The sequence below is a fragment of the Gambusia affinis genome, linkage group LG14 (assembly GCF_019740435.1).
Source record: "Gambusia affinis linkage group LG14, SWU_Gaff_1.0, whole genome shotgun sequence".
Lineage (NCBI taxonomy): Eukaryota > Metazoa > Chordata > Actinopteri > Cyprinodontiformes > Poeciliidae > Gambusia > Gambusia affinis.
The window spans coordinates 12,436,458-12,453,793 of record NC_057881.1 but is presented as its reverse complement, the minus strand read 5'-3'; the positions used below and the strand labels follow the sequence as shown (position 1 = coordinate 12,453,793).

Here is a 17,336-nt window from a genome sequence, read left to right as displayed (position 1 = left end):
TTGATCACAAACCCCTCCACCTTCACCCCTGCAGGCTGCCATCCATCACGGTGCCACTAAGGAGGGGAAAACGGCACAGAGGACAGAGGGGAAAAGACTGGAAAGCGAAGAAAGAACCGAAAAGTGAGACAAAAAATGGAGGGGGGAGCAACCTCGTCTGTCTTTCTACCTTGAGCTGGGCCTCTCCTAATCCTACACACACACATGCAAGCACCCATACAGACAGACACATTCTCACAAACGGAACAAGATATGTGAAACCAGAAAGCCTAAAAGGTAACCACTTCCTCCAAAGGGCAGCTCTGGTGCATGTATATGCGGCGCGGTGCAACAGAAGCGACACAAAGTCTTGTCAATGTGTGAAGCTGCAGGATTCCTTAATACTCATGCAAACATGCAGATATTCACACACACACACACAAAAAACTGAACTAAACTAAAGACAGATTTGGTATCTCATTGTCAACAAAAATAAGAAATATTTAATTTTCTCAGTTTAATCTGTCTCTCTATGGTAATCCATAAATTAACTTGAGCATTAAGTAAAAGGTGTTAAATCGCTGGGAATATTTACTAATAAATCCGCATAATCTTTACAATGGATTTTAAGTCACATATTTAAGCTTTTTATCTTTGTCAAGATATAAACTCTCAAGGAAATTTAATGTCTCCATACACTGAATAATAACAACCCATGTCAGTCAAAACTGTGCTTACCGAAACTTCAACTTTTTCCCATTTTTTCTTATTAAAACCAAAAACCTTAAACTGCATTTTATTAGGCTGTTACATGAAAAATACAAGGTAGTGCAAAATAAAACAAGTTGAAACAATCCATGGTTTTTAAATTGTATTACACATTAAAAAAAAGTCACAAAAGTGTAAAATAAAATCCCTTTGCTTTGATGTCCCTAAATAAAATCAGTGCCTTCATTTGCAAATACACTCCACCTGAGTCTAATTTAATTTCCGCATAAACCCACATCCGGCCTTCATAAATGGTTGGTAAAAAACAAAGTCATTGTTAAAAAGAAGCCAGAAATTTTCAGAGGACAGATGCAAACGTGTGGAAGAAGTTCCTCTATACAGATGAGGCGAAGACATTTTGGCCTCCACGCAAAAAGCTGTGTGGTGAAAAGTAAAAGTTTGTCATTAACAGTGTAACATTATCTTCCTAATGACACTATTATCTTCTTTCCTCTACATAAGAGCAGTGTTAAAGAAACATGGCCAACTCTAAAACATTAATATGTTTATTAGGGATTGGACTGATCTCTGCGTCTTTGAAATTAACACACACACACACAGAAAGGAAAAGAAGAAAAAACAAAAAACAAGCGTTGCCAGTAAAGACAGACGCGGTGCAGGGACTAAAGATAACGTCGGCTTCACCACATGAACATTGCACAGATATCGATTACAGATAATCAGACAAAACTGATTTTCTTATGATGGTCTGACATAGGAGCTTATGTAATCAACCTGCCAATGATATGACAACACAATGGCCCGAAAAAAAAAAGGGGAAAGGTCCTTGCGGTCCAAACGTCAGACTGGCCCAGTCCTTCCGATTAGCCACAAATTCTTCTGCTTTCACTTTTCAACCATGCACACCTTTATCTCATAAAATCCAAAGAGTTTAAATTGCTATTTGTGTTGGGAATACATCAAAGAAGTTCTGTCTGTACAATAGATTGCATGCCGTTTAGAAAGGCAAAAAAAAAATAACAATTGAGCTGAAAGTGGATTTAAAACTGCAAAATTCAAAAGATCTTTCAGCTTTCATATATTATTTTAAACGTTTGCTAAGAAATTGACATAAATGGCACACTTATTTAATTGTTGGTGCAACCCTGAGTGCTCTAAATTTGGGTCAAACTTCTACTGAGACAAACATCAAATGTCAAACGTTACGGATCTTTGTGCACAGATGAGTCAGTGCAGTGCCGGCTCTGATGTTCAGAAAGCGCCTCTGGCAAATACCCTTCCGTAGCAAAAATAGAAGCAAGTCACTAAAGACTTCAGAGAGCTTTGGCTGCATGCTTATGAGGATGTACGCATTCTGTACATGCTATACAAGCAGCAAAACTGACAAATATTTGGCTTTGCAAATATTTTCTTTGCCTTGTTTGTTCCGCAGCTCATGTTTTGCGTGTCAAAAGACGAGTCGAAGCTCTTTGCTGGCTTTCTTTGATAGCACTTCCCAAATTTGTGCTTGGTTGACACCTTGTCCAACCTGCTCCCAATGATCCAGCCGAGTGGACACAACCGACTCCTTCTCTCCGCGCCTGGAGACCGTCGAAATAATAATCCCACTCCAGGTCGGAGTACATTAACGGCCTGCTTTATGAGACAGAGTATCCCCAGAGCTTTTCAAGGGGCAAACCTGCAGAACAATGGAGACTGATTCTAGACGGATCTGAGGCAATAAACCCGGTCTGCTGGGACATTTTCAGCCCACACGGCTGAGCTCCTCTCACTTCTCAGCAGCCGATACGTTTGAAAATTTCGCTGCTCTGAAACCCTGCTGTGGATCTGCCGCCACACAATGCCCACATATGAAAAAACATAAGGTTTCAAGGGTAATGTAATAGCTATATACCCTTAAAAAGGGAGGGAGGGGCTGCTTTTACAAATCAAGACTAAAACAGGTGTGGGAGAAAGATATGGAGACGAAAGAAAGTCCAGGCCAGACCGCTTGGTGAAAGCTATAGGGCTGCAAGGATCTAATCCTACCCAGACCCGCTTCGTCTGTCTTCAAGCAGCGGCACCTCATAACGCTCAAGTGTGTCTTACACTGTGTGTGCATGTCAGAGGAGGCCTGCATCATGTTCCAGCTTAGAAAGATGAAAAAAAAAATAAGTTGGAGAGACTTTCTGCAGAGTCTGCGAGCTCTCCCCTTTACTACCACGGTGCAGCGAGAGCGCCTGTGCACAAGTGTTAGAGTGTGTGCAGGCACTGGTGTGCGGTTTGTCTAAACCTCCTGCAATATGGGCTGCTTTTTTTTTTTTTTTCTTTTTCTTTTTTTTAAACCAGGTGACCCAGCGGACAACATTACAGGGTGGCTGAGAAGCATGACGAGAGCTCATCGATTTCCACGTCTCTAGCGTAGACAGGGAGTGCAACTTTTCCACATGTTGCAGGACATGAATAAGCTCCCAAAATGTCAGTGTATTGATAAACAGGCTACAGTTTCGTCTTGACTTTGCGTATTTTGAATCCAGCTCATTTCTCTCTAACATCGTGGCTTAAAACAATGCACCCTGCTGCACGCATACAGCGGGTCTCCCTAAACTGTCTTTCTCTTAACCTTCACTCCCACACAGTCTCCTCTCTTACAGCCTGCGACAAAACAGTAAACATGTCAACTGACATTTTTGTCAACAGAACACGTTGGAAAACAACTGCAACAGCATGTCAGCTACTGTTTCAAAAAGTAAAAAAATAAATAAATAAAAATCTGCGACACCGTGAACAGGTAGCTATCAACTCTTCAGCGGATGTACAATTATTGTCTGATAGCTGTCAAAACAGCTGTCTCGCACGGTGCCTCCGAGGTGAGTCGCAACTAAAGGCACTGCAAGATTTCAAAACGGATGAATGGAGAATGAAATCTAAAAATATTTAGCAAAGCGGCGTTTATGACAACAGAAGGGCTTCAAAAGTAGGTTGAAAAGAAAAGGATGTACAAAAACAGAAAAAGTATGTCAAATTCAAACGGCAACGTTTTTGGAGAATATGCTTTTGTGTTTTCTGAGTTAAACTGAGTGAGGGAGTAGACTTTGTTTATTTTGTTTTTTTGTTGCTCATAGAAGGTGTCCCTGTCAAAGTCAATGCTAATATATTGTATGTAATTAGGACTGAGTTGGAGTGAAGGTAATCTGAATCTGACTGGAAAGCTGGAAAGAACTGGACACATTTTGGCCTGAATTTGGACTGAGCGTTTCTGAAGGAAAAAAAAAAAAAAACAAGAATTGGACTTGCTTATTTTGACAATGTCTTGAATTAGAAGTGATTTTTGTTGGTACCGTTTCAATAAATGGAACTGAGTGAAACTGAAAATAAAAAAACAAAAGGAAGTACAAAAAAAAACACTTTTTGATGTTGGTTAATTCTCTATGAAAAGTAATCAGTGTTTATAGCTTTATTTTCTACAAGATGCAAAGTGATTCTGTTTTCTTCTGATTCTGTCATTTGTTTTGAGACATGCTTTCATGTCTCTTTCATGTTGAAAACCTAAATGCTATTAATCTACAGCGTAAATATTATTGGATTATCGGGAGCTCTTGTGTGTTTTGCACATACAACACAGACTTACCCCCAAATGGTTTCTACTTATAAATACCCAGAACACAAGTGCAGCTGTAAACCTAACCTTACAAATTGATTTGTATCATTGCCTCATCTTATTCTTGTTTTTTGGTTGTTTTTTTTGTTTTTTCCCTTATGTCTTCAAAGCGTGCTCTGAACTAAGGGCCAAACAACGAGTCCAGAAAGCAGCCCGTCGGCAAACAAACTGAGAGAGAGGACGACTGAGTTTGGGGAGCACTGGGAATGAGCCTAAAAAAAAAACGAACGAAAGAAAGAAAAGGGGGCATGTTTACCTCTGTTCTCTTGGGGCACTGCTTCGGGGTTGAGAGGGGGCTTCACCAGAGGAGGAGGAGGGGTAAATCTGTCTGAGAGGGAGGGAGGAGTTTTGGCAAACACTTTGGGAGAGGTGAAATAAAAGACAAACATGTGGGGGAAGTGAAGGTTGTCCAGTCCTCATCAACGCGTCTTAGGTTGGTTCTGAGGAAAATCTGGACATTTCACTCCATTCTTAAGAAAAAGTCGTCTGACTTCCTTGATTTCTGTTTTTTCTTTGCAGCACTTTGGTCAGCAATTCATTTCTTTTTAAAGTGATCATTGATATAAGTAGTGTGGGAAGTGTTGATGTATGTATCTTGATTTAAATGAAAATATTGGGAAAAACTTTGTTTTTGATATCCCCCAAAAATATGGAATAACGCAAAAGGCTAGGACAAATCACACCACAAAAGACTGATAATTTAAACAAGAGGTGATTTCTGTTTCTTGTTGAGACTGAAAATGTATTTTGTTTGTATAATTTATTCTATTTTATTCTTTTTTTTTTATTATATTCAATAAAGTCAAACCAAACCAAACTTGTCAGATGGTGATAAATGTTGACACCTAGTAAAGATCTGACCATCTCCATCTAAGCAAAAAAGTTAATGTTTCAAACCTGCTCCAATTCACCACCATACTATTTCTGCAGCTTCTTAAGAGAAAAAATCTATAAAATAAAGGTAATTACAATGATAAAAAAGAATATTACAGGAGATAACAAACCTTTTTCTCTTTTTTGAACAGAGTTGCAAGGTGTTACCTCTCCATGGCCTGTTGCTCACACACTGACAGTCAGCTGGCTGAAAAGGACCTGATACATGTTTCCCTACTTGCAACAGGAATCATTTCTTGTGTTTGATGACAAAACTAAACGTGAGCTCACTAATTCATGACTCCTCATTATCATATTCATTCATTACTTTTACAGGGTGTCCGTTTGAAACATGAGGTCTGACCTTTAGGTGAGACATGTGTAAACCCATCAAACAACATCAAAATTTTGTTTCCATTTTGTTACAAGCTCCCGAATACAGACCGACTACAGACCGACTACCGGACCAGAGAACCTGATTTATTAGCCTGCAAATATCAGTTTGTCATAATCTGTGACTAGCAAAAAGTTTTAAACCTCTGCACAGCAAGCATTTGAAAACAACAAATAAATTTGACAAGTGTTCAGTCTATATATTTATCTCATTCTCTGTAATGACACCAGAATAACTATAAATGTTATTAATTAAAGGTAATAATCAATGTGTTATATTATTTTGGCCTGGTTTTCTGTTTTAAACAGATGTAGTTGTGTATCTTTATGCATCAACCGGTGAAGGTTTTTGGGTTAAATAAGAAGAAAAAGTGTTTTGTTTGGATTTTTTAACAAAGGTTATCATATGACACATAACTATTCCCCTCATAATGTTTTCACATGACCCTCTTTCTGTTAAATTAATACTTCTCACTTTACTTTTTCAATAAAAAGACTCATGCACTTAATGGAGCACAAGAAATATCCAAGAAAACCCCTAAACCAAATCTCTCTAAACTATGCTCATTTTTACCCCTTGAATTATCCCACACACACACACACACACCCACCCACACACACATCGAGAGAGACCAAAGGGCAATACCAACAAAGAGAGGGGGCAGCAGAGGAGCCAGAGAGGCAAAGAAAAGGAGAAGAAGGAAAATGCACGCTTGACTAATTCTTGTATTCATACGGAGCTCCTTTCACCTCCCTATCCTCTAACTGTGTGCGTGTGTGGGTGTGCGTGTGTGTGTGTGAGAGAGAAAGAAAAAAAACAGAAAGAGGGAGAGAAAAAGAGAGAGAGAGAAAGAAATCTGGCACACTCTAACCTTGACATTTTACCATCATGGGGGAGATGAATGAAAATGACCACAGAGCACTTAGAGGGGGGAGGGTAAGCACAACAGATGCTGTCTATCTATCTATCTATCTATCTATCTATCTATCTATCTATCTATCTATCTATCTATCTATCTATCTATCTATCTATCTATCTATCTCAGTGTTTCTCAACCCTGGTCCTCAAAGCACACTGTCCTACATGTTTTAGAGGTTTCCCTGCTTTAATGCGCCTGATTCAACTGATTGCAGCCTGTTAATCAGTCATCAATTGAAATCAGCTGGACTGAAGCAAGGAAATACCTTGCTTCAGTCCAGCTGTCTGTCTGTCTGTCTGTGCCCAAAGGGTGCCCAAAGTGGGTCCTCGAGGGCCGGCATCCCGCACGTTTTGGTTCTCTCCCTGGTGGTACCAACAACCTTTTCAGCACGTCAATGTTCTTCTTAGGCCTTCCAACAAGCCGTCATTTAATCCAAGTGCGTTAAACCAGGGAGAGAACTAAAACATGCAGGATGCCGGCCCTCGAGGACCGACTTTGGGCACCCCTGATCTAAACCATAGGAGTCTGGCCTTGAGCTCTTTGCTAGATTGATGCTGTTTTCTTTCAATCATGGAGCCGTGTGGGATGCGCTCACTCTCTGCTGACTGCGTGCATAAACACTGTCGGCTGTTCCTGGAGTGAGGGAGGAAAGCATGGCCGAGTCACCGTGTCTCCACCTGCCTCATTTCCCTTCTGATGCTCTCCGACGCCGACTTATTAGTGGAAACTTCTCATAAACTCGTCGTAGGCTTCTGCAAACAAACACTTCTTTATATCTTTCAAAATACTGACGCTAAATGTAGCTTGTCAGCTGATCCAAGCTCATAAACAAACCCAGGGCCCAATTCGAATCCCCAGGCTGTGGACCAGAGGAAGCTCCTCTGCTGACATCTGGAGTCCGTTTCACTCATATTAGTATTGAATATTAGAAACTGTTTGTCATCCAGTCTCTCAGGTCAGCAAATCAGCTGCTCTTGGAGGTACCGAGAACAAAAAGGAAGCTCAGAGGGGACAGGGCTTTCTCTGTTATGGGCCCCAAATTATGGAATGACTTACCTTTGCAGGTCAGAGAGGCTCCTTCTCTGTCTACTTTTAAAGCTCGTCTTAAAACTCATCTATTTTACTTGGCTTTCAACACCAGTGAGATCTAGTTTAAAGTGAGATTTAGTTTAAAGTGTATGTATTTGTTTTTAAACTACTTTTAATTAAAATTATTTTCATTTTGTTGTGTTTTTGGATTGTACAGCACTTTGTATCAACTGTGGTTGTTTTAAAGTGCTTTATAAATAAAGCTGGTATGGTATGGTATGGTATGGTATGGTATGTATGGTATGGTATGAATGACTACGGCCTATTTACACATCGTTTGGTGGTTAGCATCAAATCAAACAATTCCTCCAAGGCTCCACCCTGAGCTTTACGAAGCTGACAGCAAATTTTCCATAATCTGAAATAACAGACTAAGTCAATATTTTCTATAGACACATTTAACATTAAATGTAAACAGTTCTGTGAGAAACTAATTGTCACCTGGCAGGTTTCTCCTGTTTTTGCTTTATTTTTGTCACATTTAGAAGTTTCTGATCATCAAAAGTAATTTCACAATATGAGTGAGTACAAAAAGCAGTTCTTAAATGATGATTAGTTTTATTCATCATTAATTAAGAAATCACTTAAATAGAACATGTCTGGTGAAATGAGGTAGTCCAAAAGATCTCAAAACAAGCGCCACATATTTAGTAGCAGAAACTAAAGTCGCTGAGTGAAGAATGAGGATCTAATCAACAACTCAAGTCCCAAAAACAGCTTAGAACATCATTGACCCATCGACCATACATATTTGGCCCAGAAATGGAAAAACTGGAGCCTCGTGAACCACCATTAACTACAACCACTGAATGATTAAACGCTTTGACACACATTTATATCGTTATTAAGTCAAACTCTGAGGATTCTACTTCATTTCGGCGTAGTGTGCCATGATGTGAAATTGACCAGCTGACATCAGCACAAAGACCGTTTTTCCCCACAAATGTAACCTTTTTTCAAATATATATTCGTGAAAATAAAGGAGTATTTTTCTCAACATGTAAACACAAATATCCGGCAATATCGGAAATGAACGAGAATCCAACATATATTACAAACACTGCATCTTCTTAATGTGGACTACCGCGTTCAGTTTAACTCGGAAACAAATGCGCACATATTGTAAGTAAGGTAATGTTAGGAATAACTGTCGTTAGCTACCGCTAATGCTACCGTTTACATTAGCTTATGCTACATAACAAATCAGGTTCGTGCTGAACAGTAATACAAAACACACAAAACATTATTATGTACTTACATCCCCATTATCTGCAGATTTGTGACGAACAGAAACTTCCTTCAGCTTAAGTATTTTTGGTAAATCTTCCTGTATAATGTTGGCTGTTTTCAAATAACTCCTTCCTTAACTGATTTGCGCAAACTACAACTTTCTTAGGCAATATTTCAGAGACATTGCAAGCAAGAACTAAATGAAGCTATTTTACGTAACTGGGAGAAAATTCATGGACATGTCTTCTGTATGGCAGCTGACAAAACATTTTTCATTTTCCTGCGGCTGTTGCAGCGGTAACTTGTAATGAAGCGGGTCTACTTGGGTTGCCAGGTGAGGTGCTAGGCTTGGCTTCGGGTTGCTAGGTAACAAATTGTGACGCAACAATTTAGAGATTTTTGAAAAAGGTTGTTTTGTAGACACCAGCAAAAAAAATGTTTGTTTGTTTGTTTGTTTGTTTGTTTGTTTGTTTGTTTGTTTGTTTGTTTGTTTGCTTGCTTGCTTGCTATTGGACTGTTTCTAGAAACAAGAGATACCCAAATGGAATTATATAAACATGCAAAAGGTGAATTTTGCGTGATAGTGGGTCTTTAAAGTGCTTGAGACAAACACCAAAACCACTACTATTCTCCTGTTCAAGAAGAAAACAGAAAAATATTAAGTGGAGTGATCAGACAAAAGGGGAACATTTTGGAAGGTGTTACATCACTTTCAATTCAGCATAAATCTAAAGCAGCATTTCAGGAAAAGAACATCCTACTTACTGTCAAACACTAGACAGAGGCCACATCACATTTATACTCCTAGCAAATAAAAAGCCATTAAACGTTCAAAGTCCGATAACATTATAAAGAAAAACAGAAATGTAAAAAAGGCTTCCATTCCATGTATTTAACAGGAATTGTTAAGGAGCATCAATTTGTAAGATGTAGGATGTGTATGTAAGATTTTTGTTCAGTGCTCAATAAATAAACTCTAATTAAAACATGCATTTTTTTTATTACTTTTTTGTATGTGTCTGAAATTGTTCATTAATTTCACTTCAGGCTTTTTCAATTCATTTATCAGAGGAACCATTAAATATGGAGGATGTTGTTTATTACATCCTCGTCTTTATTACTATTATTAATTCCAGGTAAGGTTTTTATGACAGAGCCTTTCTCATGAATGTAGATCCTGGTTAAAAGTACAAGGTCAGCCATGCCCTCTTTTTTGTTACCAGTGTATAATATAATTGCTATAAGGATGTTTCCAAAGAAATGGGAAATATAAAAGCAACAAAAATATGTAATACCTCTTCTACTTAAAATATATTAACCTGTTGCTCATATCCTCTTCTGCAAACAAAAAACAGTCATATTTTACTCTTTCTTATTGAGAAATAATTATTTTCATTTATGATAATTATCCTCATTAAGCTGGAGACCATTTCTTCTTCTTCACCAGCCTTGCACACGTAATGCACTCGACAATCAAATTCACCTTATATGTAGGGGAACTCAATGCTGTGGAAATATTATGATTAAACTGATCCGCAGTCGGAAAGCGTGACTAAAACATGCTCTCAGAGGTTACTGGTAAAACAGGAGAGGTGGTGGTTTACTGCTGAGTGTTCCATTATTCCCACCATTGCTTGCATTTCCATGGCAACTGCACTAACACAGGAGCACACACTTGCAACTGCATTGAAGAGTCTGCAAAGAGAATAAAAAGGAAGTGAACGTAATCAAGTTTTCTTGTGAGATCTGTACTTTTTTTTTTACCTCAACTTTTAGCTGAGGGAGACCTGATGCTATTATCTAATGGCTTATCTTCAAACACAGCTAACTCCAGCAGAATGGACAGGACATTTAGTCAAGGTGGAAAATAACTGGAACAAATTATGCGATATGGCAAAAAAAAAAAAAAAAAAAAAAAAACGAGGAAAAACATATACACACATGCAAGTTTGTATTTATACCCATTTTAGAACTTTGTTCATTCATTTTAATAACTCCATTTATGCCTAAATGAGACATTTTCCTTAACCCTGACAAAAACTAGTCTATTACTAACCCTAACATTAACCAAAACGTAATCACAACATGCCTCTAAATCTAACCTTTAACCCTGAACAAGGAGATCCACCATATCAGGACAACCTTTTACTGGCCCCCAGGACCATTAGTAAACATATTTACAAGTTTAGTAAATATGTCAGAAATTGTTCTAAATAGGATAACTAGACAAGGTCACACACATATGATGTCTTTATAGCTTTACAATGATTTTGCTTCGACTTTTATTAATTTTTCATTCATCTCGATAGTCTAACTTTGACTTTTACCGTAAATTTAACTTTTACCGGTTTTACGTCTAAGCCCAAACCTAACCCAAATTCAATTCAGTCTTGACCTAAACGATAACCCCAAAACACCACTTCTTCTTATGATCCCCGGGCTTTTGGTCTCATAAGGAGCAATCGGTCCCCACAGCATAGTATGTGTTAGGAAAATTGTCCTTACAGTGTATCAAATGTAAGGCCACACACACACAAACACCTCTGTCACAACAACAGCCTCTGTGCCTTTTCTTTCTCATCGACCCAAACTATTGATGTACAGAATCCTAGAAGGGTGAGTCGATAAACAAGAGGAAAAAGCTTCTTGAGGAGAGAGTGACTGAAAGGGACAGCGTATCCACACACAGTCCGCTTTTCGGTGCATTTCATGCAACCGTTCAAACGCCCTGGCACCTTTTTTAATTTATCCGGAGCGACTTTGTCCGCGCACCGTCTCCTTCCGGGCACTCAGATCTCCCGTCCTCCCACTAGACGTGCAGGGCTCACTCGTTAATGTTTAATGCTCACTCAGGAAGCAGACACGCTGAACCAACCACGCACACACAGACACAAATGCACTCACTCCTCCAACATCCCCCAAGCGACGCCATCCTCATTACCAGCCTGAGGTTTGACCTTTCACCCCTCGACCAGATGGCTGATGTTTTCATTCTGCAGGGAGGAGAAGTGAATCAGGACAGACTCCGCTTTGCACCGCATCACAGGAAAGGAAGGCAGACAAGTGATGGGGGTGTTCGTGATCAACAGGGGAACCACTCAGAGCTTCATTGAACCAGGCAGGAACTTTAATATATGAAGTGAAATTTTTCACTTTCTAACTCTTTAATAGAACTGGTTCTAAGCCTCCTAATGGCTTCAGACATTGTGACAAAGTCCAGATCAGGGAGCAGGTCTTTTACCACTTTACACATCAAACGATTCCACGAATCACAGAGTCCTCAAAAGAGGCAACGCTCACACAGGACCGAGAGAAGGCAAGACTGTGCGAGAGTTGGCATTGTCTGAATAGATAGATGTGTGTGTGAGTGAGAAAGATGAGGACAATGAGAGAAAGCAGGCCCGTGTACGTGCCTGAGAGCATGCATGAATTTGGCTTTTGCTATGACGATGGCACCCCCAAGTGGTGGCAGCATCATGCTGGGGATCTCTGGTATGAAAGTCTGTTCGGGATTATTTAACTCTGAATCACATGAAACCTCTCCACGACCATCAACACAGAACTCGTTGGCATACCTAGCATGAGAGCATGATAAAGTAGAAAAAGGAAAGTGGTCATAAATGACCAAAGTAGGAATTACACATTAACAGATTTACTTATTCAGTAAAGTTATTACCTAAAATCAGGGCTAGTTCTCAGCTTAAACTGGTACATTTATCAAAGAAGTAAAATATAATTTAAAAGGAAATGTAGGGACTTTACATTCACACACTGCATAGATTCATTTGACAGCATAAAACAGAAGAGAATAAACTGCAATGTAATGAGGAAAGCATTGAGTTCAGAAGCTTATATGATTGATTTGAGGTTCATAAGTTGTTACTGATTTTTTTTAAAGGCGGGATTCTGTGGAATAGCAATCAGCAGTCATCATCTTACCATCAGATCATGGTTCTCTAATCTATTACTGTTTACTAAATGCTTCTTATATAAAGTGCATTTGGGTAAATATAAAGTGCATATGCTTATTTTTTCTACAAATAAGCATATGATTCTTCACTCTGTAAACAATAATATTCCCTCCAAAACACTCACTAAACATTTGACTTGTTAAATATAGTCTGTCAAAGAAAATACCTTATCCTATATTGCAAACATCTATAAATAGTTTTTACATAAACCCCAATACAATTTCTTATCTTGGGGTTGGTTGAAATTCACCCTGGAATTTGAGCCACTGCAAATACTTAATAGTTTGACGAAGCCAGGTGACGTATTCATGAATCACAAAAAATGCCCGAAACCCCTTTAAGAGCAGGCCAGGTTTTACCTTGTATGCAGTCAGTAGCATATTTAAGAAATGTAAACATGCACTCTAGCTAATCTAGTCCATCTTTGACAATCCAGAAAGAACAGAATTGGTCCAACAGGCTGCAAAATGAAAAAGTGTAATTTTCATCCTGTTTATGGGTTATTGAATAAATCATTTTGATTCCTTTTAAATGCAGAGTAGGCGGCTAAGTTTCTAACTAAAGCAAGGGGTTGTGTGACATTAACCGAAAAGTGCTCTCAGGTTTCAAAGGCATAACCCTGAGCTTTTTTCAACAGAGAGCTGCTGCTAACGTGAAGCCTTGTCTTCCTGTTGGAGATCTTAAGGTTTTTTTGTGCTTTGATCATGTCTAGTCTCTACTGTTGTAATGCTTCATGTGTTAGTCTAGATCAGGCGTCCTAGCAACACATAAAACTAGTCAGGTTGCACATCTTTAAATGAGTTCTTATTCCACAATTTTAAAATGTAATGCCTTACATTTAAAGTTTTAAAACCTGACCCCATCTTTTTCCTCTGATCATTATTCATTCACCTTCAGGAACATTCCAGTCAGTCAGCAATTTTTCCATAGAAATAATTTGAAGCAATATATATTCCAAGGAACTTTACAAGACAAAAATGTTCAGTTCATACTCTAAAGAATCTAATTCAGTGTATGATCATTTCAGTCCCACGTAGCCCAATATAGTTGGATCCCATTTTATTTGCACACATCGACTGTACTTGTTATTATTTTTAAAAAACTGTTAAAAAAATCAGTTTTATGTGGCTGCTACCCTGAACTGGTATCCCTTGTACTAAAAGTTATTTCGGATTTCAGTGCGACAAATAAAGATAAACTGTAGAAGAAAAATAAATAAACCATATATCATCCATTGCCAATTGATAAAAAGTTATCAACTTAGGAAGCCCAGCCAATTGCATCAAGTATTTATGTCTGTCTCTTGTCTTGAACAAGCATACACACAAATATGATTGTATGGAGATCAGGCTTTGCTGTTCCTGATGTAATGAAACAATTGCTTTCCACACATCTGCAGTGGCCAGACTGCTGATTTACTGAATTGTCCTTAAATTAACTTTTCTTTTCTTTGGCCTTCAGCATGAGACTTCCAATGGATTTTGTAAGTGTTGCTTCATCCCTCTATTTCAGTTTTAGTTCATCCCTTTTTCAGCTCATGCTGACAGTTGAAGCAAAATCTGGGTAGATGTGATGAAAATTAAAATATTTCTAAGTAAGGACAGAGAGTGTTTGATATTCCTTCATTTATGAACATGCAGATCTTAAAGTGGCCTTGAAGATGGTGCCAGACCAGGCCTCCTACTTCTGCTTACATTTCTTGCTCACAAAGTGTCTCCCCAGGAGAAAATAGACTGCAGGGAAAACAAATTACCTTTTACATTTCCCAGCTTGCACTGTGTCTGCATTTAATTTAGACCACCAGTCAGACAGCTTGTCTGCAGTTTGCTGGTGTGTCATGACTCAGTGCAATGCAGAAGAAAAAGCCTCAGGTCTGATGACGTTATAGTACAACTGCAGCATGTATTCAGTATGATCTGAATGCTGAGACATTTTCTGCGTGCGTGTGTGTGTGTGTGTGTGTGTGTGTGCATGTGTGTGTGTGTGTGTGTATGTGCGTGGTGTGTGTGTGTGTGTGTGTGTGTGTGTGTGTGTGTGTGTGTGTGTGTGTGTGTCCTCCTTTTTTTTAACATACTTTAATCAGAGAGTAAGTGAAGCAGAACAGAATCGGAAACCTTTTTACCGGTCTGACTGGCTTAAGGTTGGTACTCCTGCCACCTAAAAAACCAACTCCGGATGTTCTTTTACTCCAAAAAAATACACACACACACAGACACAGGATGGATTATGTCGAGCATCTCTTCATCTCACTGTAATCATCTCCTCTCACATTACCACCACTAGACCACCTAAACTCAGGCTGATTCAGACGTCAGCTCTGAGGATCAAGTTAATAGCCTCTTGTGTCTGACGAGACACAAAGCACCTTTGGTGGAAAAAAAAGAATCAATTTTTCCATCTTTTTGTGCTCCATCTTCATTCTCTTGCTGGAACTCTTATTTAGCCCTCTTTCTCTTTCCATGAGAAATTGCACAACTTCGGCTCATTCCCTTTTTCACCGCTGCCTCCTAATAAAAAATATCTTTGTTATTAAAACAAAAAAACTGCAATGCAGCCTCAATAACTGATCAAGATATGTTGAAAGATTATAAGACTGCTAGCATAACTGAAAGCAAAGTATAAAGAACCTATGAGGAGTTTAAAACTTTTGCACAGTAACAGAGATAATAAGGATTTGAAAAGTAAGCTGATAAATTTAAAACACATTTTATCTCGGTCTATTTGAATTTTGGGTTAAATACAGGTCTTTTTTTCTTTAACTCTTAGGTTTTGCTGCCCTCTGTTGGACAAACATAGCATTACAGAAATTCTCAGAGTCTTGATATACATTTTCTTTTACATCAGTGAACTGAACTGTTTTAGTTTATTCATAGCCCCCTTCATATCTACAGTCACCCCTGGTAAATCTTGACAGATAATCCTAAAGTAAATGGTTTTTTTTTTTTTTACTGAATCTTGATAGTCTCACAGTGAAAGTTATTAAATTATTACTTGAACAACATGTACTCTTGTCTCTCCCACTTTGAACAGCGGCTATGCCAGATTTTAATAACACAGCTTTAAGCTACTTAAAGTACAAATAAGTTGTGTAAAATGTGGAGTTGCCTTATTTACTGCTCTTGTTTATTTGTTTATTCACTGCTGTAGAGGAAGCTGACACAGAGACGCAGTACCACATTCTGATCAGCAGTAGGCAACATTTTCCTGTAAATAAACATAACATCTTAAGTCAATAACTGCAAGTTTTCCTAAAATTTATCTTCTCGTGAACTGTTAAATTAAATCAGCTCAAATGCTGAATTTAAAAAAAAATCATCTGAAATAAATCTCCCTGCTGAAATTTATCCACAAGAAATTTACTCTACTAACTGTTAACTGTTTCACGACCTTCTCTAACCCTTAACACATTTCTAAAAAAAAAAATAATATTTTGGAAAATTTGATGGATAGTAATTAGGCTGTTTTGGTCTGAAAAAATTAATTAAGAACAAGTCACAAATTTGTCCTCGGGATAAATAAACAACTGATTGACTTTAATTGAGCTGGGCCTGTTTTAGCTGTAACACAAATCGTAAATTAAACCAACATAAAATATTTGCTTTCATTTGTTTTTGATCCCGCGCACCATCTGCACTGTTTGTCTGGGTAAATAAGAGCAGGAATGCGTCCTCTGGCGCTCTGGAGGTCTGGACCAAACGGTGATATATTCACGTCTATCGGAAATAGTAGAACTCCGTAAAAAATCTCTTTTGCGGCTAAAAATAATAGAATCTACTAAAAAATACTCTGAGATAATGACACTTATGTTTTGTGTTTTGTAGTAATTTAACGTTGCGCTTGAATATTGTAAAAAGTAATTTCCTGTCCTTTGTCAGGAAAAAAATAGCATTTTTTTCCCCGATGAGTTCTGCAATAGTTTAGTTGTTTTAATCGGTGGCGTTGTTATCATTATTTAAGTGGTTTATGTATTTCGTTCTGAATTTTGTTCCATCCAGAGGTGAATAATCACCTGTAACCACTGTAACTGTGTCATTTTGGTTATGCATGTCCATATAATCCTTTACATTTATGTGTCTACTATTTTAATTTTATTTTTGTGCTTTCTTGACATCTTTTGGTTAGCAAATCATAGATTTGCTTGGCTTTGCAGTTGCTGTGAATTTTTTTAAACTTTTGTTTATATTTTTAATGTCTCTCCACAAATGCTTGAGGTTTTTATAAAAATATTTTCTTTTATAAAGACCTCATACGTTTTATTTGCTTTCTTTATTTATGTAATTTATTTTATGTAACCTCAGTTTGTCTGTTTCTTGATTCTATCCTTCTTCCTTTCTTTCTCTCTTTATTTGCAAACATGTATTCACTTACTGTGTCTTTATTTCTATATTTACATTTACTTTTCTTCTTCGTGTTTCTTCTCTAACTCTTTCTGAAACTAGTCTCCTCATTTCCATCTCTCCGTTCTTTTACTGAGAATTTTGAAGTGAGGAACTCAGATTAACGAGCAGTACT

At 38.1% G+C, this 17,336-nt stretch overlaps 1 long non-coding RNA gene across 1 annotated transcript in view; it reads right to left on the bottom strand.

Annotated features, from left to right (window-relative positions):
* LOC122844214 overlaps positions 1-9,193 on the bottom strand; it is a 38,488-nt gene extending 29,295 nt beyond the window's left edge. The window contains exon 1 of the long non-coding RNA XR_006372830.1: positions 8,882-9,193. This is a non-coding gene — a long non-coding RNA (uncharacterized LOC122844214). The remainder of the gene's footprint in view (positions 1-8,881) is intronic.
* Between the last annotated feature and the right edge of the window lie 8,143 nt (positions 9,194-17,336).